Below are 23883 nucleotides of genomic sequence, written 5' to 3'. Positions count from 1 at the left end.
TACACTAAACTAGTTAGTGGCGAGTAAAGGGTCGATCCACGAAGACTAAGTGACAATGGTTTTAGTCGGTTAAACAACTAGGTCGGAAATGAAGTTTATAAAGAAGAATAAGGAGCACAAGTTGTAGACATCCACTTTTGGCCTCCTGTCCCGACAATAAGTGCTATGACGATAAATAAAACCATCTTTGTGTTGGATCAACGTGAAGAATGCTTATGGGTAACCGATTAAATCGCAAGAACACAAAATGTCTAGCCTAACCCCAAAACAAAATGAAATAAGGTCTAATTAACTAAGCTCGATCATAATTAGGCTTTAGCATGAGGTTAAAACCTAATTATGACGGATTTAGAGGCGCCTAGGTTAAAAATCAATGCTGCCGCAGAAAAATCCATGCACATCTCAATAAGTCGCGCTGGTCTAGAGTGTGCAACTTAATTAGTTGCGCGTGACACCCAGCACAACTGCTAGTGATGCGCTTGCAGAAGATTCAAGATTTCATAAAAATATAAAATCGAATCTTACCATAATACCGTGCAAGACGTTCAGTTGCGTTTCCCGTAGCAGCGCATCTAAATCACTTGCGCTGGGCTATCGCGCGCAACCCATTCAGATGCACGCGACACCTGCTGCGGCAGAATGCTCAAAACCCTAAACGCATCCATTCCCTATAAATAGAGGCTTAATACGAGGCTTAAACACATAGAAATTAACCTAAAACTCTGTCAGAAACTTTGTGAACTATCAAACCCTCTTATCCTAAACACTCGCCCCCCTTAGTACTTGTTACTAGGTGGAGGTCTCGAACAAGAAGGAGTCCATAAGTGTTCTAAATGAAGATCTAGCAAGGAGAAGTGGTAAATTCCCGAGCACTTAGATCAATCACCTTTATTTTGTTGTTTAAATAACTTTTAATTAATTAATTAGTGTTGTTTGATCGCTTTAAACGAACTTTTAATCAATTAATTCCACATAGTATCTTGCGTTAAATAAAGAATAGAATTGAATAATTAATTGTTGATTGATCACCTAAGCCAAGGCGAATCTTGCTTATTTATTGTTCATTTCACGAATATTGATTAAATAAGAATGTTGACCTTTTGCAATGTAATTCCTATGTGATTGATGTGTGTAAATAAAATCAACTAACTTAATTTTTAGGTATCACGTTGCATATATGGTTTGGTTATGAAATTGTGAAAAAGGAAGAGCTAGTAGAGGCCGTACTTGGGCTAGGATAGCGATTCCCCCCTAAAGGGAATGTTATCTTAGTACCCTCGCTCCCGAACACATTTCTGGTTCAGTAGACCAATTTGGGCATGGGTAAACTTACAATTCGTGCTAAATATCCCTTGAACTCTACTTGGGAGAAAGGCATGGACGAGGTTTATGAGTTTTCCTAAAACTCATTGGCGAGTCCTACTTGTTTCTTATAAAAAAGCATAATGATAGGATCAAATCTAATTCAAGGTCCCCCAAACAGTCAGGAATTCAAATCCTAATACACCCTAACAAGTGTAAAGCCCTAGGCTTTTAAAGGGCCATGGGAATTTAAGGAGAAGGATCCCCTAGATGGGCACACCCTCCTTACAGTGGCGACTCTGCAGGGGACTTGGAGGTTGCAAGATTGATTTTTAGTTATGGTCCAAGGTTTCCAACACTAGGTTGCCTATGGGTTGTAACGGGAATTAACTTGGATAATCTCTAGTTAGAGAGTGAGACTTGAACGCATAATATCTTCCTTTTTCACAAAAGTAAAAACTAAACAAGCAACATTGCATCATGCATAATCATAGCACACTATAACCCTTGGGGATTGGCTCATTGATTAGGGGTTGCCAACACTAGGATTCTATCCCGAAATCAATAACAATCATCCCTTCCATATCGCCAACAAAATGTTGGGAGGGCTATGCCATGAGTCAACACGTTGAGTGATTGATTTGTGCATCGTTCCTTAAGATATGGTACCTTTGGACACCCAAGCTTGCGACCTTAAAAAGGCATTGCGTGAACCTTGGCTTATTGTATGCTTATATGATTACATGACTATGTGTGACGTGTTTAGGATAGCTTTTTTTAGTTTAGTTTAGGTTCCTAATTGCAAAGTTGTCCCTTCGTAATTTTAAGTCGCATTCGAAGGGTAACATACAAAAAAAATCGAAAAAAAATGATTAAAAAAAAACTGCTCGAAAAAAAAAATTGCATGAGCAAGTACCACACCCAACTCATTCAGTTGCGCGACCACTACCAGCGCGAGAGCCAGGGATGCGCGCGCCTTCCGCGTACAACCTAATTACTTGTACGCGCCTGCTGTTACGAGTCCTTTTGATTCTTCAAGAACAATTGACTCGTATAAACAAAATCATTATTAATGAATTGTTTAAGGGCGATGTTATCCGTTCGAATGCATCTTACGTCCTTCCTTTCTTCTTCTTTCGTCTCCTAAACAAGCGTATCGATTTACTTAACCTTTCGTACTTCTTTTAGGGCTGGTTTCCAAGCTTGGGAACGAAGACTCCCGGGCGCTCGCATTCTACGTTTACCATCAAACAATTCACCCCTTTCAAACCACCTTCCCTCAACAACTTATTCTAGTCCAACAACGATGTCAACCATAGAGCAACTCTAAGAAGATATTGCTCGTTTAAGAGAAGAAAAGGCTCAAGAGGCCGAGCAGAGAAGAATTAAGAAACTTGAAAAAACTGAAAAGAAAAATGCAGGAACAAAAGATGGAGGAACTATCCATCAAAGAGAAGTCGTTGGAGAAGCTTGTTCTTCGTTCAACAATGGGGAACAAGTACTTCGATGCAGAAAAGTTTGCTCCTCCTACATGACTTACTTTACCAGAAAAGTTCGTAGCCACGGACTTCCCAATATTCAAGGTGACCAATAATCTAAAAAATCAGTTGATGAGTTTTACTATCACCGTGGCTTTAAAGGAAGTTGATCCTAAGTTTTATACTTTGACTTTCCTTTTATCTCTAGACCTAGCCGCAAGAGAGTGGTACTATGGGCTAGAAGCTAAGTTCAAGACAACATGGGAAGATGTAGTTTCGGCTTTCATCACCCAATATGAGAGTAACGTAGAGTTCAAATCAACTTTACGTGAACTTGAGATGCTTAAGCAAGGCGACGATGAAGGTTTCCTTGCTTTCTACTGTAGATGGCGAGAAAAGGTGGCCCACCTTGTCCAAAGGCCACCTGAACTCGAGTTACTACAAAAGTTCATTGACAATTGTTATGAAAAGTACAACAAACATCTACGTTACCTTGGTTTATACACTTTTCAAAAGGTCTATTCTGTGGCTACTAGGATTGAAGATGATCTTGCTAAAGAAAAGGCAAATAAGCCTCATCATCATCAACCTAAGAACAACTACAAAAAGGGAATTATAACACTTCATCTTCTATTCATGTATTTGCGACTTCTACGCAATATAATAGCACAAGTCAATATCATAGTAACGACCCTCGAAGAAGATGGTCAAGAGAAAGAAGATTTACGCAATTTCCTGTGAACTACAAAGAGTTGTTAGAAAAATTAAACGAAAAAGGATTGCTCACATCAACAGGGCCAACGCCACCCACCTCCCCAGAAAAAAGAAAATGTCAATAGGTTGGCAATGCCTATTGTGCTTATCATAGAGGTGTTGGGCTTGATACTGAATGTTGCTTTGTCCTAAAGCACAAGATTCAAGATTTAATAGACGATGGGAGAATTCCCACGCCTAAACCCAACAACAATGTATCCCCATTGGGGACATTTCACATTGATAAGGATTTTATGGGAAGTGATACATTTAATCCTTTGGATTCTATCACTCCCATAGAGAAGCCTCTAACCATAGCACTCATAGGGGAAACTAATGAAGTGTGTGGGTTATGGGACGACGACTTCCAAGACTTATACGTCTCTAAGTACGTCGCCGTCCCACCTCCACCTTGTCTACAAAATGAAACAAGTGGAGCACTAGATTGGGATCATTTCTTGGGGAAATCACAAGACTTATCGAATCTCTCCTTGGATGAACAATGGCATCAAGCACAACTCATGGAGCATCTTGAAATGGAGGCGCACTCAAAGCCTCTAGAAGAAAGTTGGTTCATGAGTCCTATAACTAACCTAAACGAGATAGATCATCTAACTCGTTTTGGGCGAGTTTATCAAACACAACCAAATGGATCTTCGACCACTCAAAATCAAGTTCAAAACCCAATACCACCTCCACGTGAGGTGGAAGATCCAGTGGTCAAACAACTTCGTCAATCTAAGGTAAATATTACCATTTGGGAACTCCTAAGTACTTCTAAAGAACATAGGAATTCTCTTATGAATGCTCTAACGACTTTGTCTGTAAGTATGGACACAACTCCACAAGATCTCGTTAGATTGCTTACTAGCGAGAAATCCGAAAAATCAATCACTTTCACTAGTGATGATTTGCCTTCAAAAGACACTACCCACAACAACGCATTATACTTAACCGTGGGGTGCAAGGGATACAACATTGCTCTTACTTTAGTAGACAATGGGTCTGCCGTTAATGTGTGCCCATTACGAACTGCGAAATACTTAGGCCTTAATCTAGAAAAAGATTTTCAATCAACAACACAAAGCATTAGGGCCCTATAACAATTCAAGGAGATCGGTGTGTGGAACTGTTAAGCTATCAATTACCGCAGGCCCAATACAAAAGATGGTTGAATTTCATGTCATGGACATTAAACCTACATTCAACCTTCTTCTTGGACGTCCTTGGATACGTGAGCTTGGGGAGATACCATCCTCGCTCCATCAAATGATTAGGTTGAACTATCAAGGTCTTCCTATGACTATACATGCTTCTCCTCTCAAAATAGCAATAAATGATCAATCACTTCTGGAAATAAACCATGATAATGATGAAGAGGACATGTGGGGATTCGCTGCGGAGGCAATTTGCACACTAGAATGGAGGAAAGCCTTGAGGAACCATTCAAGCTTGATCCATATTCCACCCCAATTGTAAACAACATCTTATTCAAGAGTAGTCATTTTCTTGGGATGCCCTTGGGAATAGGAATACAGAAATCTCTTTTACTTCCTATCCCAAAGAAAAGCTTCACTTTTGGATTGGGATATAAACCAACCAAAGAAGAACTCGAGTCTCACGATGCTAAGATCAAAGCATGTAGACACAACAATAAGAAAGGGATAATCACTTTACTCCCATCCTACAATCAAACCGGTAATGGTCAATTCATTAGGGAGGGAGAGGATTACCCATGCTATGACTTTCCAGAACCATTAATTCTAGAAGGTATCAAGAAGCCTGGATTCAAAATGTTCCACGATTACTACTTCTTGAATGACGATTTCGAAATCGTTCAATCAAAACACCCAACTCCAGGGTGCTATGATAGGCAAGCATTCAACTTGCTATTTGAACTAGAGCAAAACCATGTTGCTACAATGACTAATCAGAACGCCATCCAAGATGAAGCTTTTGACCCAACCACTCGTTGATCACCCCTTTTAATGAAACTTTCGAGCATGGATGGAGGAAGACTTTCAAGTGGGTTAACCATAAAGGTGACAAGCTGGAGATCACCACAGGCGAAGGGGAGATGTTTGAAGAATCTGATGATGAGTCTAGTCTAGATTTTAAGGAAGCTGAAAATTTAGTTCTTGTGGCCATTACTGAGTCTTTATTTTCTAGTTCTAAGGATGAGGATCCCAAAAAAGATTCTCCTCTTGATGTAATTTCTTTTGATTTCAATAATATGAGCTCTATTTACGAGTATATGTCTTCTCTTGAATCTTTTGAATGTTATAATAATCAATCTAATGAAGATGATAATATTAACAAACTGGTTGAATTTTTAATGAATGAACGAGAACAAAAGAATCCTGTAATTGAAGAAACTAAAACCATCAATATAGGAACTAATGAAAACAAAAAGGAAGTCAAAATTGGCTTAACCTTAAATCAAGAAGAGCGATCGATCCTCATATCGACGCTCAAAGAATTTGAAGACGTGTTCGCTTGGTCATACAAGGACATGCCTGGAATAGATAGGGAAATTGCGGAACATACCATTCCCTTGAACCCTATTTCTAAACTAGTAAAACAAAAACCCTTCGACGAATGAAACCTGATGTCGCTTTGAAAATAAAAGAAGAAGTACAAAAGCAATTAGACGCAGGCTTCATTAGCGTATGTAATTACCCATAATGGGTAGCAAATATCGTCCCAGTCCCCAAAAAGGATGGACGAGTTCGCATGTGTGTCGACTTTAGGGACCTCAACAAGGCTAGCCCTAAAGATGATTTTCCTCTACCTCATATTGACATATTGGTAGATAACACGGCTGAACATGCGATGTTATCCTTTATGGATAGATAAGCAGGTTACAACCAAATTTTAATGGCAAAAGAAGACGAAGAAAAGACATGCTTTATTACCCCTTGGGGTACATATTGCTACACAGTCATGCCATTTGGTTTAAAAAATGCAGGAGCTACGTACCAAAGAACGACTACGACTTTCTTGCATGATATGATGCATAAATAAATAGAAGTGTATGTGGATGACATGATCATGAAGTCCAAAGATAGAATGGGACACATAAAAGCTTTACGCAAATTCTTCACTCGCATAAAAGAATATAAAATGCGATTGAATCCACAAAAATGCGCCTTCGGAGTGACTTTTGGCAAGTTACTTGGATACGTAGTAAGCACACATGGTATTGAGATCGATCCCTCTAAAATAATAGCAATTGTTGACATGCCTCCCCCTCAAACAAAAAAAAAAGAAATTAGGGGGTTCCTTGGCAAACTACAGCACATTAGTCAATTTATCAATAAGTTGACGATGACTTGTGAGCCAATATTTAAAAAATTGAAAAAAGAAGAAAAATATGAATGGGACGATCAATGCCAGAAGCAATATTATCTCAAAAGTCCACCAGTTTTAGCACCAACAGTACCCAAACTACCTCTTAGGCTATACATCACAGTCACATATACGGCCACAAGAGCCATGTTAGCACAAGAGGTAGAAAAAGTCGAGCGTGCAATATATTATATAAGCAAAAAATTCATCCAATATGAAACAAAATATAGCACCTTGGAAAAAACAAGCTTAGCATTAGTATGGGCAACTAAAAAACTACGACATTATATGCTACCTATAGGCGTAGTTCGAAGTGCGCCTATGTTAAAGCATGTTGTGAATATGCTTGGCACTCATAGGAAGTGGGAATTGACATAATACGATTAGGGACAAAGCAAAGTAGGGAGCCGCCAACATGTTTTTAAGGAACTTGTAAACCGTTCACGGATCATTTAAGGCAACCACGATAAAGGGAAAACGATAGGTAACAACGATTGACCCGTGAAGGTTACACCCCATTCATAATCCATGAGATTACTAACTCCATATGGTTCAGAACCACGAAAGGAGGATTGGGATGATGGTATGAAGTGAGTCATGGAGTCACATTTGCCCGTATTGGCCTATACTCGATTCTTATTGTGAAAAGTGATTCCTGTGATCTCAAAGGCATGCAAAGAAAGATTCAATTTGCTCCAAACTTTAATTAGGCTAAATTGGTTGATTTAATGCAACATATAATTCTAAAATATTGTGATCACTTGATTAAATAACAAGATTAAAATGGAACCTAAACCGGTCGTCCGAATTATCTTATTAGTTGTATTTTCAATTACATATTCCCTTTAAACATGCAATATGGTGATCAACAATATAATAGAATAAACATTAATATTGGAAGCAATTTAACCATAATCACTTTAGTCAAATCAAATATAAATTAAACTAATCATGATACTAGCAATATAAAAATAAAATAAGTAATTAAATTAATTAAATACTCACATTACGCGCGTTCCTTAAAATTGCAACATCATGAATAAATTGTTAGTAACTTCAATAAAAATATTAATCAAATTGAAATTGAAATTAAATTAAATTAAAAGTAGATTTGATTTGGTCTAAACCCTCAGTTAATTATACCTTTCACGCCTTGATTTAAGGACGGAACCTCGGGTATTGTATGGACTCCTTAGAGTGCTTAGGGGAAGTATTATGGAAGAATAAGGTGACTAGTGTTTAGACTAAAGCAAGAGAGAAAGAGACAAGAGAATGATTGTTGGTGTAGAGGGAAAGAGAATGATTTTTGGTCAAAAGAGAGGAAGAGATAATGATTTTGTGCCCCGAACTGCAGAAAGATGGGGAGTATTTATAGAGGAAATGAGTAGGGGATCACACGGAACCCTAGAAAAGATAAAAACCCTAATTTGGGGCACCGTGACACGGTCAGTTTCTGCCGTGACACGGTACAGATTACCGTGTCGCGATGCACTATTTTTCCATAAAATGATAAAGCACGTGCAGTTGTGTACGGTGAGAAAACACGGGATTCCTGTGTCACGGCACAAGCATGGCAAAGAATGTCGTGACGCGGTAAAGTCCACCGTGGCGCGGCACGTGGCGCTGTGTCACGGTGTACAATTTTTCCCAAAGAAACATGGAAAAGACACGGGAAAGCACCGTGTCACAGTATGTGTACCGTGACACGGCAAAGAATGCCGCGACGCGGCAATGTCCACCGTGGCGCGGCGTCACGGTGTACGGGCTTTCTAGATTTGCGTCCAAATTCATAAACGCGTGAGTAAACTCGAAAAATACACGGAAAAAGCACTGTGACACGGAGAAAAATACCGTGTCACAGCAATATGCACCGTGCCACGTCAGTTTTTTCCATGACGCGGCATTTTAGCTGTTGCGCGGTAATTCCAGTTTTATATGCGTTTTTAAAACTATGATAACTTTTGATCCGTAAATCGAAATAAGGTATATAATATATCATTGGAAAGGTTATCAAGTCTTATTTCCATCCCAATTGGAATCAGGGCAAAATCATTTGTAGATTTTTAGTTATGGCCGTTTTAGTGAAATGGTGTTGGTTCGGGGCCGAGTTTAGTATTTTGCTCATATGTTCTTCGTTTTAAATCGGAATTGGGCTTATGATATATTGTTGGAAAGCTTATTTCAAGGCCTATCTGACCAAATATTAATTGGATCAAAATTATAGGGCCAAAAAATCAGTTTCTCTCGGTTTTGTGATATGGACACGAAAAGTGAAAAATAAGTTATGGTTTAGCAAAATGGGCTATGAATTGAGTTGGTTTATGAAATGTATTGAATGGAAATATGGATTAAGCACTCCAAAGGTTAAATAATCAACCCGACCAATAATGGCGGTGAAAGGTTGTTCATCATTGGGTTTGGTTTTGGGGAGACATTTTAGGTGTCTACACTACCCCACACCACTCATGTGATTTCACAACAAAATCCGATAAAGTATTTGTTTGAACAACTACCCATACAAGGAAGAATATCCAAGTGGTTGGTAATGTTGGTCGAATTCGAACTAAAATATATTCCTAAAAAATCTATAAAAGGAAAAGTAATATCTGATTTTCTGGCTCAACATCCTATTTAAACAAGTCATGCAGAAACTACTCATCTTGCGGATGAAGAGATTCTCAGACACAAGATGACAAGTGGGTAATGTACTTCGACAGCGCATCCAATCAAAAAGGATGTGGTGTGGGAGTGTTACTCATAAGTCCAGAGGGAGCACATACTCCAATATCTCCGTCAAACTAGACTTTGAGGTTACTAATAATGCCGCGGAATGTGAAGCGTGCATTATTGGACTAGAAGCAGCAGTTAGCATAGGTGTGCAAAAATTGGAGGTATATGGAGATTCTAGCTTGATAATAAATCATATACTTAAAAAATGGAAAATAAAGAACTCCACAATGATATTATACCAAGCACACCTAGAGCAACTAATCGAGCATTTTGATTATATTGACTTCAAATATCTCCCAAGGGATGAGAATCAATTTGTCGATGCGCTAGCAAAATTAGCCTCAATGATCAATATTCTAGATCACTTAAATATGATGCCATTATGCATTGATAGAAGAGAAGAACCAGCTTATTGCAACGCAATAGAGGAAATAAATGACATCGAAGGAGAAAGTCCTTGGTATGATCATATCCTCCAATACATTACTCATGGAACATATCTTAAAATACTCGTGGAACATATCTGAAAATACTTCATCAAAAGACCAACGAGCTTTGAGAACACTTGTAGCTCAATATGGTTTAGTAAATGGTCAATTATGCAAGAAAGGACCCAATGGTCAAAGCTTATTGTGTATAGACCAACCCGAATCCTCACGTCTTATGGAAGATACTCACAAAGGTGTTTATGGACCTAACATGAATGGAAAAATTCTTGTTAAAATAATCTCACGACAAGGGTACTTTTGGTCCACCATGGAACATGATTGCATACAATATGTCAAGAAATGTCCAGAGTGCCAAATGTTCGCTAATTTACAACACCTTCCACCTCCGAATTATGTAACCTCACTTCCCCTTGGCCTTTCTCGACTTGGGGAATTGACATAATTGGTAAAGTTTCTCCAACAGGAGCAGGAGGACACGAGTACGTATTAGTAGCCATCGCTTCACTAAGTGGATTGAGGCCGCTTCTTACGTTAACATCACTTCTAAACATGTCGCAAAGTTTCTCGAACGAAACATATTTTGTAGATATGGAGTTCCACATGAACTAATTAGTGATAAGGGATCTCAATTCAAAGTAGAAGTTGAGACCCTCTTAGCTCGTTATAAAGTAAAACATCATCATTCATCTCCATATCGACCTCAAATGAACGGAGCTGTAGAATCGGCAAATAAAAACATAACAGTCATCATTAAGAAAATGGCAGAAAATTATAAGGACTGGCCAAACAAACTACACTTCGCCCTATGGGGTTATAGAACATCCATACGAACATCAATAGGGGTAACTCCATACTCCTTAGTTTTCGGAATGGACGCAGTTCAACCAATTGAACTAGAAATACCATCCCTACGCATCGTACTCGAAATTAAGCTACCGGAAGCTGAATGGGTACGAGCGAGGTATGAAGAGCTTTTATTTCTCGATGAATGACGATTAAAAGCTTTGCATCATGTACAAGTCTACCAACAACGCATAGCACGACACTTTAACAAAAGAGTATGACCCCGAAATATCAAAGAAGGTTACTTTGTACTAAAAGAGGTTAGGGGTCCACCAACCGATCCAAGAGGGAAATTCAAACCTAATTGGATAGGACCATACCGCGTTATTGATATTCTATCAAGAGGAGCTGTCAGATTAATGGATATTGGTGGCGATGAAATCCATCAATTAATAAACATTGATCGACTTAAAAAATATTACATATGATAAATTCGGATAAACTCGTTCACTCATTAACAATCATGTCTCTTGGAATTCAAATAAAGATTCTAAGTGTTATGCGCTTTACTGAATCACACGGTAAAGCTCATAACACTTGGGGGGATAATAAAAAAAAACGCATACCGTTCAAAGTGTTCAGATTTTTTTGAACATTACGAAAAACTCTTCACACTTGGGGGGTAATAATACGAAAACATAAATTTTTTTTAACACTCGTAGCACATGTGTCACGAGCAACAGAATCCGCTGCGCGCGACAGGCACGCGCAACGTTGGACGTTGCGCTCGACACCTAATGACGAACTACGCACCCAGAATTTTACGCTTGAATAAAATTTCGATTTTTACTAGCGATAAAATAAGGGCATTTTTCAAACAATATGTATACTCGGAAAACAATACAATTAAACTTTGATTTAAGTTATTAAACAAAGTTTGATAATTTTTCATTTAATTCCTACAAATAGGATTAAAGAAGAATTACAAAAAATAAATATATAACTTTTTGCAAAGAACTACGCAAAGACATGATTTTGTAATACAAATACATAGGAAATATTTATGATTCGGTCATATATAAAAAAAAGAGTTCATTTTTATTCCAATCAAATTCAAAAGACATTATAGAATTAGATAATAAGTAATTAAAAAAAATAGTAGTGATTACACTTTATTCAAAATAAAATTATTCTTAAGCTAATAATATTGTGTAACACTCTAAGGTTTTACTATGTCCTCAATCGTCACAGTTGATGGAGGAGTAATTTCCATCCCAGTACTTTCAGCAACCTTAGAGCTTTCCCCTTCGCCCTTCTTCTTGACCTAATTTAAACGTTATTTTTCAACTTAGGAATTGGGGCCTTTTCAACTCTCTTTCCTTTGTCCTTAGCATTTGTTGGAACCTTTTTGCGAGTATTCAATGAAGGTTACTTAATCTTCACGCGTTGTTGCGCGGGTTTAGGAGAAGTCTTCCTTTTAGGTTCCCTTGAACGAGCCTTGGTGATGAGGAGAAGTCTAACTTTCTTTTCACTCCTTTGTTTTGGCCATTAGGAGGAGTAGTAGTGGACGAATGCATCGAAGGCTTGGGTTGATTGCGAGCCGAGGCGGTTTGATTTTGTGATCGAGCCTTGTTTAACTCTCCTTTTTCTGCCGTATTCATCCAAGCTTTATAAAAGGAAGATAGTATAATGCTCGCCGTGGTATTTTGCATTGCCCACCTAGGAAGACTTAACCAATATTCCATCCAACGGGGAATTCGTTCAGGTTTAAAGATCACATCCTTAGGGGCATCACAATCTTGTGGGGGAATAACCTGTTTCATCCCATATTGTCTCATCACCCTGCAAGGAAAGATGTAAGTGGTACTAGAAAGGCCTAAAAGCCTAATGTGGGGACAATTAAAACTATTCCCAATCATACTACTTATGTTCCACCAAGGAATCACGAAGCGTATGTTAGGAACCCTATGACAGAAAAAGGATGTCCATTCTTCTTCATTCTTATGTTTGTAAAGAATGCAACGACCAGGGAATGTTCTCACTCCGTTAGCCTTAAGATTTTGTGGCTGATCAACAATTCGCAAGCGCTCCATGAGCTAAATCTGAAAAAAAAAATTTAATTTGCGATATTACACCAGCAGGTGGCGCGCGCATCACAACCAGTCACGCGCGCCACTCACGCGCATCCCAGAAGATTGCGCTGGTCAGACTAGCACAACTTTATAGGTTGCGCTGACGTACAACGTGAAAAAAAACATACGTGTAATAGGAGTGGACTTCCCGTGAAGCCGTTCTCGTTAGGGTCTCCTCTAAGGCGATTCAAGTAAAGAACAGTTTCCGCCAAAGCTAAGGGAGCGGGTTAGTGACACCCCTCTATTTGCTCCACTATGGACACCATGGAATAATCTCCATACTCTTTACCTGTCCTAAGAAAACAATTGACAACAAGACAAAAACATAAAGCACGAATTTTAAAACGTTGTTTAGTCAAGTTGTCACGAGGGGTGACGAAGTGTTCAATAAATTGAATTAAATTCACGCCTTCTTCTGTCCCAATGTTAGCCATATCATTGTCATTCAAGCCAAAAAATATTTGAAATACAAGTTTAGAATATGACAAGTTAGGGGCATATGTCACGGGGAGAGTATTTGCAGGGAAGCCTAGTAGAGCCTCAAACTCGCCTGGTAATGGGACAATTTCATCCCCTTTAAAGAGAAAAAGATGGTGGTTCGAGTCCCAATGATTAACCGCAGCATGAAGGAAATCAAAATTTATATTAAGTTGCATATAGCGTAGTAGGGGGTCAAGGTGGTATATTTTAAAAGCTAATTTATCCTCGGTTGAAAGGGAAGTGACCCATTGTTTCAAACGTTGCTCAAAGGTTTTTACCATTGTTAAAAAAAAGAAAGAACAAGTAGAGAGAGCAATAGTTTTCTTAATAATACTACTAACGAATGAATGTGAGATGATCAAAAGCCTACACGAAACCACGTATAAATAGACCAAACAGGGCCATTTTTCGGCAATTTCCGCCCAAAGGAAAGTTCACCCGCAGATGGCACGCAACCAATCCATATGCGCGCGACAGCCGCTCGCAACCCATCAAGCTGCGCGCGCCCTGTTCTGTCACGACATGTTGTTTGGTTTATTTCCGTATTTTAGACTACTAAATAATAGAATATCAACGAAATCTTATGACTAATCCATACGCTTGCCTTTGTTAAGTCTTGTTTCCTTTCTTTAGTTTCTTTTTATTTTATTTTTTCTTTTTCTTTATTTCTAATTTCCTTTTTATTTCTTTTATTTTATTTTATTTTCTTTTAATTTCCTTTTCTCCTTTCACCTTTTTTCCCTTACTTTTTTTTTGTTTTTTTCTTTTCCTTTTTCCTTTTCTTTTCTTTTTTGTCATTTTTTCGAGGGGAGTAAGTCGGGAACCCTTTCCCTCTCTCTAATTTTTTTTTCGATTTAAAATACTTATGGAAATAAAAATATGATATATATACAAAAAATGCGTGTCATATGTACAGCCGTAAAAAAAATAATAATATATAAACATGTACATTTTTCCATAAGCTAAAAAAAATAATAATCAAATGGAAGTCAGGATGCTTGACGACTCCCGGAAGGTTGCTGTACATCCTGCAAAATCAAAAACAAAGATTAATACATAAAAAGTGTAATAACTTTGTTAAAAAAAAAGAGAAAACAAACTTACCGCGAACATCTGATGATCACGGCATGACAAAGCCACAAGGGCTCTTCTATAAGCGGCTCGAAAAGCGCGCATAGTCCTCACCATGCCAATTCACGGTCTTTCGCGGAACCTATTCAAAAAATAATAATATAAGGACAGTTATCAAACAAATGTATATGATATATGAAAATAATATACATGTACAAAATAAACATACCGACTCAACCGTCTCCGGTACAAACGGTATGTCCTCGTCCTCCGCTGCTGGAAGGATCTCGCGAATTACCGACCTGAAAGCATTGGTATACGTGATCTCCGCCGTGGGTGGCACCTAACCATCCAGCTCGACTCGCTGAAGATACGATAATAAAGGTGTCAAGGTTCCAAAATAAAAAAAGTAGAAGAAGAATAAAGAAAAAAAAACAATAAAAAAAGAATACTAACCGGAACGAAAGCTAGAAAAGGGGTCAGCCTGGATGCAACAAATGTCGGGTAAGATGCACCTGGCAGCACCAGCTGCTCCGCTGGATAACCAAGGATCGCTTGAGCTTGATCCTCGGTAGACAGTAAGTCCGAACGCAGTAGCCGGATTGGAGGGTCCGTAGGAACCAAAGGCTCCTCGGACGAAGATTGCTAGAGAACACGCTAACCCAAGAACCAAGCGTCTGTCCTCTGGAGCACAGATAGTCCCTGATAAAGGGCCCGAAAATGGCAGCGAACCATGCTTGACCGGACAGCCTCAAGGACCCCGACGATCAAACTCCAAGGACGGAGATCGATCTACAAAACACAACCACATGAGAAAATCATTCAAAAAACATATGTATAAATGAACATGTGTGTTGTCAAAATACTTACCGACTCATGAGTTGCTGAAAGAATCCTCTGACGAAAGTCGCCGGCTGAAGTCGCTCATTTCTTCCTAATCGTGACCAGACGATGGCCGATAGGAAAACGAGCCTCCGCAAGTATCCTAGGGGCTAAGAAAGGCAGGTACGAGTACCCCCAAGCCTAAAAGAAAAGAGAGAAAACAATGAGATCAAAGAGCCAAAATGGTGATTAAGATAAAAATATTAAAGCGAATACGCACCTCGAGGATACGACCATGCCATGAAATGGAGATCAAAGGAACCTCAGTAGCTATCACGGAATCCATCACTTGGGTCGCCTTGCCCATAGCTGTAAGCATACGGGCATACGACACCTCCGCCTAACTCAGATTACCTACTTGCCCCAAGTCACTGAGGCAAATGAGTAAACCGATAGCGAAACGCTTTCCCCGATCACTCATGATAGTGACGGAAAGAACGTGAGCAATGTATATCCGAGCCAGCTGCTTAGGTGCACGCTGCCGATTAACCTCGTCAGCCAACAACTCCTCGGCAAGGACCGAGTACGGAAAAGACTGTGCGTACAGATGAAGGGTCGCCGCAAGACGGTCCCCCACAAGGTCACACAGTCTCTCATCTGACCCCTTTACGGTCTCCATGACCACAGGCTCGCCTTCGAAAGGAAAGCTTGTAATCATAGAGAAATCGAAAGGGGTAACCGTCATCTCTCCCCATGGGAAGTGAAAAGTGTTGGTGGAATCCCACAAAAACTCCCAGCAACCTACAAAGGAAAGCTAACGATGCAGGCCGACTCGATAGATCCCGAAGAGCCGCCAGCTGGGGGCTGATCCCCGAAAGCTCCACTATGTCCTTTACCACATCTGGTAAACTCTCGAAATGGCCTCTCAAGTTGCCCAAGCCGTACAAACACATGCTAGGCTCGCTCTAAAAGAAAATATACAAAATAAAATTACGACTTTGAAAAGAGAAGAAACGATGATAAAAGAGACGGAGACGTGAAAAGAACTCACTATGTCGTGCCAACTCCGAACCAAAACGTGATGGTCTAGGTCCCACTTAAGGACCTGAGGGTCCCAGTTGGGAGGAGCCACCCAGACCACATCCTCCTGGCAACGTCGATCGGCCCCGACGCATCGCTCTCGAACCTCCTCACGAGGACGTATCACCCTCTTTCGAGGGAAAACTACCTCATCAGGCACGGGTCCTCCTAGGTCCTCCTCAGCATCGACAAATGGAGGAGAATCCATGCTATAACGGATAAAATTTCTTATTAGTTTATTTTCTTTCTAAAAGACTAATACACGTGTTCTAGATCCATTTTGGCAGCATAACGACTGCCGAGAGGGCAAAAAACAAAAATCGAATGCCACCCATGCTTTGGGGCTACGATACCTGCAGTTAAACTCAGTAAATGGGGGCTTTTAACACCCACAAAAGTCATCCTATACCAATTTCAACTAAAGTATTCTAGAGATTACATTTCTAAGTCTAAACTACTTTTAGACGAATAATAATAACTTAAACATAATTATCGTCTACCAAACAATCTTGAGGTTCAAACATGGCAAAAACAAGCTAAATGTATAGTTCGCGCCATTTTTCGAATTTAAAATTTTCAAAACATGATTCATGAAAGTAATAGTAGTTCTAACACTATAATTCACTTCATAATCAACAAGTATAACCAAAATGAGCAAGCAAAACAACAGATTCGAACTGAAATTCAATGAAAAAAGTCAAGAACGTACTTAAATAAAGAAATGCTCATACAAGGTTCAATACTCAACCATTTTTCATGAAATTTGTTGCAAAACACTCCTTAAACATAGTATAACAACACAGAACAAACAACTTCAAGATTTCGGAAACCCCCAAATTCGAATTTTGGGGTTTTACGGTTCGAAAATCGCCCAAATTCAGCCAAAAAAAGAACAAAAATTAGTAAAAACTTACATTGGATTATGGCAAATATGAATAGGGGATGAGATCTACTTCCTTTAGCTTCAAAAACAAAATAAATTCGAGCTTTCTAGAGAGAGAAAGAAGCGAAAATGGCGAAGGAAGGAGAGAGAGAGTGAAATGAAAAATCGCGCTTAGCGATTTTCCTTTTTCTGATTTAAATGTCGCGCGCAACTCAATCAGTTACGCGTGACAGCCCAGTGCAACTCAGAACGATGCGCACGCCTGGCCAGCGCGACCCACTGAGTTGCGTGTAGATAGTGGTCACTTAAAAAACTGATATTGAGATTTTGATCCGTTTGATTTATTTTTAACGGTTTTTGCTCGTTATTAGACGTAATAACGCGTGAATTATCGAAATCTTTTAAAATTGCTTTGCATCCAATAGTTTCTTTTCTTCTTTGATAGTTTTTTGCATCATTCCACATGCACACCGTGCTTTGTGCCTGCCCTAAGCATACGTTTTGGACGTTTTTCGTGTGCGTGTCCTAAGACATTCCGTAGTGGTGCTTTACGTAAAAGCTCCCATAGACAGGTTTGTCATTTTATTGTACTGACTTAAGAAATGTCACGTTCTTTTCTTTCTTTTTGGCGTCCACAACAAAAAGGATGGCGTTATCATATAAATTGTATGGCGTAGGTGTTGCGTAAATTTTCACCTCTTCCCAGCAACGTGATCTACCTCCCGTACCTAGGCGTTAGCTAAAACGAGTCGACTGGCGTACCGAACCATTCGAGAACAGACACTTCTTGATTGGAAGCAAATACGGTAGTTAGTGAGCTTATTGGCTTACTGGACAGTTAGGGTGTCCGTCCACCCCCAGTATAAAGAGCGACGTGCGATGTCGCATTTATTTAGGCACGTGCCCCCAGAGACACGTGTTTTCATCTTATGGACAAAACTGCTGAGAGAGTTGCCGATTTTCTTCCCTCTCACTGGATTTGGATATATGCCTCCAGTCTTGAGACATGTATTTCTATCTTGTGGACATCGAATACTGCGTTTTGGCAAGCGAGTGTCAAGAACTTTATTCACGTGTTAGGCTACGAATGCCGAAACACCTCCCCTTTTATCATCTTTTTAACTGGTTAAAATCAGACTAAAGTTTCAATGACATATCGAGGGACTTTAGATCAACGATGCCTAATTGAGAGGGTATCATCCCCTTTAATCCTTTTTAAACCGATTTCTTCTCATGACTTGACATCACCCAGGACAGCTTTTACTTGTAAAAGCGTTCTACATTTGCAAAGAATCAATCTAGATTCTTTAGCGAGTTAAGACTAGAAAATACTTTTTCTAGCCTTAATAGCTACTTGTCTCAAACACTTAGCGAATCAAGGACCGTTTCGACATCCTTAACATTACTGAAAGATTCTTCATTCTTAGGGAACTTCGCAGAATGAGTCTCAGATTTATTTCCGTGACTACTTTGATCCTCGTCTATTCTAGACTCGATCAAAGTGGGGGCTAACTGTAGACATCTACTTTTGGCCTCCTGTCCCGACAGGAAGAGCTATGACGATAAATAAAACCATCTTTGTGTTGGATCAACGTGAAGAACGCTTATGGGTAACCGATTAAATGGAAAGAACATAAAATTACTAGCCTAACCCGAAAACAAAATAAAATAAGGTCCAATTAACTAAGCCCGATCATAATTAGGCTTGAGCCCGTGGTTAAAACCTAATTATGACGGATTTAGAGGCGCCTAGGTTAAAAATTAATGCTGCCGTAGAAAAATCCGCGCGCATCATAATAAGTCGCGTTGGTCTGGCGCGCGCAACTTAATTAGTTGCGCGTGACACCCAGGACAACTACTAGTGATGCGCTTGCGGAAGATTCAGAATCCTCACCCCTTAAATGATTTCACCTCTTCCCCTTATAAATAGTACTCACATGTGTGGAGTGCATGTGTGGTTGCTTTGCTGAAGTGGAAAATTGTAGAAAGCCAAGCATGGGAAAGACATGCGTTGAATTTTCTTCGTTGATGTGGCAAATTAATCTTCTTTCTTCTTTCTCTTCTTCTCTGATGAGTGCTTTTTTCCTGTAAATTTTACAGAAAGGTATAATGCATGCAAGATAATAGCAAGAGCCCCTACACCTCGATTATTACATCACCAAAGCAAGATTTTTTTTCTTTTCTTCTGCATTTTACTTTGCTCACTCTTCAGCTTTCCTTTTTGTCTCCTCCTCCATACGCCCTTTTTTCTCTCTTCTTTCCTGTTCACTCTCTCATCTCCATTAAATGCAGCTTCTAATCAAGGGTTTTTTTTTTTTTTTTTATTATATATATCAACTTTCATAATCTAAAGTTCAGAGTAAAAATTAGGACATATTAATTTTTTATTACATTAATTAATTCACCCATTTTTCTAATTTGGGGTTTTACAGGGATCTGGAGAAATTTAAGGAGATTACAAAATGCCTGGTCGAAAAAACAGAAGAGCAGCTAGAGTTTCTAGTGAAGATAGAAAAATAATTGTTAAATTTTGAAAGAGTAAGGATTTTTTTTAAAGTTCAATTTTGACATTACTGTTAAATTAATTGTCACTGTAATCAATTTAGGGTTTTACAAGGTGATGGGCAGCGACGGCTAAACGAGAAAGAGGAAGAAATGGTGACCAGTTTAGCGTTGCACTCCTTCCTCTCTCTCCTCCATTAAAGCGTGCTCGAAATCCCGCATTGAAGCAGATTTTGTGCTTTCTTTCCTCCGTTGAAGCAGCATATGAGGTAAAGATGGTTTTTTTTTTTCAATCTTCGACAATTAATTTCATAACTCAATTTCTATTTCAGTTTATTTTGGTTTTAATTTTAACTCACTGTTGATGTATGTTTGCTAAATTTAGTTTAAATCTTGTTCAATTCAAGTGTTTCTTGTTAATATTTCTTGTTAATTTAGTTTAAAGGTTTTTTTTATCTAATTTGCTGTTGAAATTTTGGGATTAAGAATATAGATTGAGGATTTTTCATGAAATTCTATGGGTTATGTTTGGGTTCTACTATCAAATACAATACAATCCAGTTTCAACTTTTTTTGTTTTTCTTTTTTGAATTCAATTTTTAATTTTCGTTCCTTACTTTTGTTATTACTCTATAAATAAAACCCTATAATCAATGTTAAATATCTTGATTTTCCCGTAAAAAAAAAAGTTCAATATCTTGATAAATTTTTTGTTGTTGTATTGCTTAGTTAGGGACTTTATCTGCTACAATGCCATAAGAATCTGTCTGTTTTGTTCAAGTGTAGGAGTCCCTGTTCTACTGCTTCACAATTTGTTTTGATGATGACATTCCTACTGATTTGCTTGTTGCTTCCATGACCTTCCAGACCACATAACACTCAGAAATGCAGGCCTCCCATATTTTAATGTTAAAGAATCAAAATGTTTGTTTTGTCGGCAATGGGTCTAGCATTTAATTTAATTACTTAATTTGTAATAAGGGGTCTACTTTGTCATCAGAATTATTAAGTTTGCTAAATATTGACAAATTACCAAATCCCAGCTGACCTTACCCAAATTCTACCCAACCTATTGATTTCGACACCAAAGTGGCTTTTTTTACAATCCAATGAACGAAAATATGCGAGTAAGCATCTTCCATCAATATGGATAACTGTCTTGGGATAAATTATAATTTGTTCATGTTCATAAAGTTGTATGATGAGACTGATGACAGTGTATATGGTTCCTTTTTTAGGGTCCTTGTAGTGTGAATCCATTCAGATTAATTGGAGTTGGATTGTTGGTCTAGACTATTGCTATAGTTGGTTGTGGGTGATCATGGGATTTTTAGCCGATTTCCATTTCCCAACTGTAAGTCTCTAAGTCCGTCTTCAGCATATCTTTATGATCTTACTCTATAGGATTTTCTCTTTCTCAGGCTTGTTGGTGTAGGTGAGGCATCATTTATCAGCCTTGCAGCCCCCTTCATTGATGATAATACGAGTTGGAAAATGGGATTCACAGTGGTCTTATGGCATCTTTGGAAATTGAGGAATGGGGTCGTTTCAATAAAACCACGGAACAGTGGAACACCATCAAACTACCTTTAATCGTCTAACAATTGATTGTGTAATACTGCTTATGCTTTTCAGGCGGATACTAAAGGTAAAGGAAAACAAATTAGGAAACTCTGACTCAATGGACCTTCCCCTCTTTGGTATTAATGAAGCTGAATGTTGATGCTTCTTGCATTAGTCCAGGAAAAGCTAGTGGTGGAGTTATAAAAGAAAATATGGTAACTGGTACAGGGGAGTAACCGTTAAACTCGCTACTAGAACAACGGCCGAGGCGGAGATGCTAATCATAAAGGAGGAACTGCTACTACCAAAGGCTCTAGGATCCAGCAAATTGAGCTCGAAACGGATGTAGAGAAAATGGTGGAGCTGCTTGAGAATGTCAAAGGCAATCTTAACCATGAATTTTCTGTCGTGATTCGGACGTACCTAACTTGATTGCAAGGCCCTGGATCCGTGAAGTAAAGGCCAAAAAATTATCCTATGAATTAGCTAAGATGGCTATGAAGATTTCAGGGGACTCGACTCCTATCCACAAGTGCTGGAGGGTCTGGAAGCTACATATCGCAATGATATTCAAGAAGCAGGGGAGCAAGGACAGGCTTAGTGTTATAAATTTCGTGATTTTATTTTTATTTAACTTTCAATTGTTATGTATTTTTTTCTTCCCTAAGCCCAAGCTTTCTAGCCTGTTGGTTTTCAAGTGAGGTAAGGATAATCTTTTATTTATTTATTTATTTATTTATTTTTTTTGACGAGAAGGACAATCTTGTTGATGTAAGACTTTTAATTATCTTTTAATATAGTTGCTCCTTTATTAAAAAAATGATTTATTTAATTTTCGTATGGGTCGTGCTTGTTAAGATTATAATTTTTACACTATTCGTATATTTTTGATTTTTCATATCATTCTTGTTTTGCAAGGTAACACTTAATACATGCCTTGCTCACCTAAGTTCAAAATTCCCTTTTCTTTCTTTGCATAACCAATCTGCTTGTATCAATGCAATTTAAGTAATGGACTATGGTTAGACTTGATGTTACTCACATTGTATCTACTGGGTCTTGCAGGCTTTGAAGTACTTGAACTACAGGGAGAGTGACAAGGATTTGATCTAACCAATTCTCAAATATGTCAATGCCATATAACTTTTGATGAAGTTACAATGTATTTTTGGGTTCTAAATTTGGGTTTGCTCTATTTTTTTTTGCTAATTAATAACTTTGTTGTATGAACCATTATATATTAAAAAAAGCCACTAATTTTGTCAGTTACGTGAATTACTTGTTTTGAATTGAAAAAGTACGCCAAGTGTTTGATTAATATTCAATAGCCATTCGAAAACAACAAGTAATATAACCATTTGAAAACACCAAGTACAGTAGCCATTCAAAAACAGTTATAGCTTCTTTTCTAGGCTTATTTTTACCGCGCGCAACGCGCGTGTTAGGTTACCCTAGTTTCATAAAAATATAAAATTGAATCTTACCATAATACTGCGCGCAAGACGTTTAATTGTGTTGCCCGTAGCAGCGCATCTAAATCACTTGCGCTAGGTTGTCGCACGCAACCCATTCAGATGCGCGCGACATCTGCTGCGGCAGAATGCTTAAAACCCTAAACGAATCCATTCCCTATAAATAAAGGCTTAATACGAGGCTTAAACACAAAGAAATTAACCTAAAACTCTGGCAGAAACTTTGTGAACTATCAAACCTCTTGTCCTAAACACTCACCCCCTCAATACTTGTTACTATGGTGGAGGTTCCCGAACAAGGAGTCCATAAGTGTTCTAAACGAAGATCTAGCAAGGAGAAGTGGTAAATTTCTGAGCACTTAGATCAATCTCCTTTATTTTCTTGTTTAAATAACTTTTAATTAATTAATTAATTAGTGTTGTTTGATCGCTTTAAACGAACTTTTAATCAATTAATTCCACATAGTATCTTGCGTTAAATAAAGAATAGAATTGAATAATTAATTGTTGATTGATCACCTAAGCCAAGGTGAATCTTGCTTATTTGTTGTTCATTTCACGAATATTGATTAAATAAGAATGACGACCTTTTGCAATGTAATTCCTATGTGATTGATGTGTGTAAATAAAATCAACTAACTTAGTTTTTAGGTATCACGTTGCATATATGGTTTGGTGATGAAATTGTGAAAAAGGAAGAGCTAGTAGAGGCCGTACTAGGGCTAGAATAGCGATTCCCCCCTCAAGGGAACGTTATCTTAGTACCATCGCTCCCGAACTCATTTCTGGTTCATGTAGACCAATTTGGGCATGGGTAAACTTACAATTCGTGCTAAATATCCCTTGAACTTTACTTGGGAGAAAGGCATGGACGAGGTTTATGAGTTTTCCTAAAACTCATTGGCGACTTCTACTTGTTTCTTATAAAAAAGCGTAATGATAGGATCAACTCTAATTCAAGGTCCCCCAAACAGTCAGGGATTCAAATCCTAATACACCCTAACAAGTGTAAATTCCTAGGCTTTTAAAGGGCCA

The 23883-nt window shown here is 38.5% G+C and overlaps 1 long non-coding RNA gene across 1 annotated transcript; it reads left to right on the top strand.

The window, feature by feature from the left end:
* The first annotated feature begins 19146 nt into the window (after positions 1-19146).
* LOC145587640 (uncharacterized) lies at positions 19147-22594 on the top strand. Its single transcript, XR_014101335.1, has 3 exons — positions 19147-20082; positions 21235-21461; positions 21552-22594. It is a non-coding gene; the product is annotated as an uncharacterized LOC145587640 (long non-coding RNA).
* The last annotated feature ends 1289 nt before the right edge of the window (positions 22595-23883 follow it).

The sequence above is a fragment of the Chenopodium album genome, chromosome 17, assembly GCF_948465745.1.
Source record: "Chenopodium album chromosome 17, dcCheAlbu1.1, whole genome shotgun sequence".
NCBI lineage: Eukaryota > Viridiplantae > Streptophyta > Magnoliopsida > Caryophyllales > Amaranthaceae > Chenopodium > Chenopodium album.
The sequence above is the reverse complement of the archived record's forward strand: the minus strand, read 5'-3'. Positions and strand labels throughout refer to the sequence as shown.